The sequence below is a fragment of the Camelina sativa genome, chromosome 19, assembly GCF_000633955.1.
Source record: "Camelina sativa cultivar DH55 chromosome 19, Cs, whole genome shotgun sequence".
Lineage (NCBI taxonomy): Eukaryota > Viridiplantae > Streptophyta > Magnoliopsida > Brassicales > Brassicaceae > Camelina > Camelina sativa.
Genome location: NC_025703.1, coordinates 3,395,358 through 3,398,824, shown reverse-complemented (window position 1 = coordinate 3,398,824; position 3,467 = coordinate 3,395,358). Strand labels below are relative to the sequence as shown.

General features: G+C 36.8%; 1 pseudogene; it reads right to left on the bottom strand.

The window, feature by feature from the left end:
• On the bottom strand, positions 1,829-3,173 carry LOC109130772 (annotated as a pseudogene).

The following is a 3,467-nucleotide window of genomic DNA, read 5'->3' as shown; positions in this document are numbered from 1 at the left end:
GTTTTTTTCCAAAAATACCACATTCTTAAACCTTTTTTTGTCAACCTCAAATGAGCCAACTAGAAGAAATATTGTTTACATAGTAGTAAAATGCGGTAATGTGCGAACTCGTCGCACCAAATCATCCGTTTTGACATTAGATCTACGGGGAACTAATGATAAAGAAAAGGAAAAGAAACCCCCTTGTCGATCTCGATCTCCTCTAGATATGCTGAGAAAGTCGGCCACTCGTGAGGTGAAGACACCATCTTCACCAGGTCGGAGCAGTCGGTAAGGATGAAGACAACGTCTTGGACACATGCGCCTAACATGTATTATATTGCCTAAATTGGTACATCCACCTCGGTATGTAGACAAGAGAGACTTGGTCGTAGATTGGATGTTCCCATAGATGGGGCGCCAATATTTGGTGACAAGCAGAACCACCTTATACCAACAAAATTGTCGCTCTGCTTCCAAGAACCATACACAAAACAACGATGGACCGATTAAATGGATTCCTGAGAAGCAAGAAAGAACAAAATTTAAACTCCACCTTCCGTTGAAACATGAGGCTCACACAAAGAATTTGTTTGCAGTAATTGCCATGCTTTTGCCTTTTCTTCCGCTAATCTCAGAACCTAAGAAAGATCATTTACCGAGTGTGCATATAATTTATCATTTCGAGCCTTCTAAATATACCACATTATCCAAGGAAAAGCAGCTGAATAACCTCCCTTGGACACACTCCAAGAAAAGATGGTCTAGATTCGCATTTTGAACCATTTATAAATGTCACAATTTTAAAACATTCCATAATAACATGAAACAATAGACAAAAATATAAAATTTATGTGAAAGTACCTAATTAGTGGACAAAGGCAACAATTTGTCAATAATTTTAATGTATACGAGTCAATGAAAATGATTTAAGCTTGATGTCAAATTTTTTGTTTCCATCACCGAGAAAAACTATTGGTGGAATTACTAATTTAGAAGCGTCAGAGATGTAGTCTCAGAAACCTTTGAAGTCATAATTTTTATTTGCGGACAACAATTGTGAAATGGACAGTTGATCACATTATGCGGACATACACATAAATAGTAGAAAAATTGTTATCCACCAGTATAAGTTGGGTTAGGATCTGTGTTTTAAATGGCGAGAGGCGAGGTGAGGCAATGAAGGTCTGGTTTGCGCTCTGAGCCTAGGCGTTTGGCGCTCCGCGCCTTTGGTGGCTGAGGAAAGACTACACAATAAAAGAATTGTTAGTCGTAATATATTATTGATATCTTAGCTATATTACTACAATTTGTGAATCTAAAATATGGATATTATCATTTGAAACATAGAGAAAGAGACAACCTAATAATAATAAAACTGAGAACTGAAAACAAAACAAAGAAAAAGCCAATCCAAACAAAATTTAGAACTGATAACTGAAACAAAACAAAGAAAAAGCCAATCCAAACAAAGTTTAAAACTTTAAAATCAAAAATTCATCTCATGATTCTCCTCATAATCATACTCAACATCTTCTACACCCACTTTTTAGTGTCCTCATCTACTCCTGTGAAATCTTCTTCAATTTTATCCTCATCATCTTCATTAATCAAAGCTAGTGGAGTTGGAGATGGCCTTTGAAATGATCTTGGAGCTGGAGTGGAGCTTGAGGCTGTATTCTTCCCTTTCTCAGCTCTACTTGCAGATTGTGCTAATGCTTTTTTTTGCCTCTAGTAAGGTAGTTAGGCTCATTAGCTCCAGATGCTTTACTTACCACACCCCATGTTAAATCACCATATTCAAACACTTGATCATTATACTCAACAGTAGACTCTTTATCCCTTCTTCCTACCAGNTTAAATCACCATATTCAAACACTTGATCATTATACTCAACAGTAGACTCCTTATCCCTTCTTCCTACCAACCACTCATTACAATCGTCAAAATCTTCTAGGATGATCATATCAATGGTGTCTTTCATTTTGTAATGGTGTTGTAAAGTGTGATTGTACTTAACAAACACCAAGTCATTGAAACGTTCTTGAGCCAATCGATTCCTTTTCTTGGTATGGAGATGATGAAACACGCTCCAATTTTTCTCACAACCAGTTGCACTACACGTGAGACTAAGAACCTTTATGGCAAAGTCTCTAAGTATTGGTGTAGATCTTGCATAAGAAGACCACCACTCAGCTGGTTTTTTTCTTTTCCTTTGTTTTTTCGACATGAGAATCCCAAAGAGTCCTGAAGCATTTTTAAACTCCGTCAACTCTCTGTCTATCTTATCTTGAGTTGCAATTTCAGAAACCAACCTTTCAATAGTGCTGTAGAGACCTTTCACAACCTTTTCACAACACCCCACACTCTTCATTATACTGAAATTTTGGATTCAAAAGTAGCTAGCAGCATGCAAAGGATGATGGAGTTGACAATCCCATCGCTTATCAAAGATTGCAAATGCATATTTCTATTGTTCGTCTTTCTCATTGAAGATCTTAGCAATGGTCTCTTTAGCCCTATCCATCGCTTCGTAAATGTACCCCATAGCTGGTTTTTTCTCTCCATAAACCAACCTAAGCACCTAACTAGAGGCCCAGTCAATTTGAGTGTATACAACACACTGTGCCAGAAATTGTCCTTCATGATGAGCTTTTTCACGTTCATTGCTCCTACATCCTTCGGCCACTTGGAATCATTCCATTCTTGAGTAGTTACAAAACTCCTCAAGCTTTTCTTCTCCTTGTGATATTGCGCAAGTGTGATGAATGATGTAGCAAACCGAGTAACTGCTAGTCTTTGTGAATTTCCTCATCATATTCACAAGAGAAGTGTGACTATAAATGTAGCCATTTATGTAGATGCAATTCTTTATTGCAGACTTCACCGAAGGAATTTTTCCAATATCCTCCAACATGAGATCTATGCAGTGGGCTGAACAAGGAAGCCATTACAGATGTGGTCATTTAGCCATTAGCAATTGGCCTACAATAGTAACAAAACACAAATCTGTGTTAGTATCAGTTTGAAAAAGAAAACAAAAAAAACTGAACCTTCTAAAATTTTTAAATAATAAATTCACCAGCTTTTACATAGTTTGATGCATTGTCCGTTATCACTTGAAAAACATTAGATTTCCCAACTTCTTCCATCGTACGATCAAACTTATCAAACAGAAAATTAGCATTTTCACATTTGTTGAAACATCAACTGATTTGATGAAAAATGATCCTTTTGGCGAGTTAACAAGAAAGTTAATAATGTCCTTTTGAACAACGGAATCACGCCATCCGTTAGACATGATTGAACAACCTTTAGTTGCCCATTCTGTTTTCTGTTCCACCATCAGTTTTTCTGTTTCTTTTACTTCCTTCTTCAAGAAAGGAACGCGTAGCTCATACATAGTTGGTGGTTTAAAGCCAAACCCATATTGACCAACTAATTCAAGTGTTTCTCTAAAACTATCAAAAGTAATTGCATTAAACGGA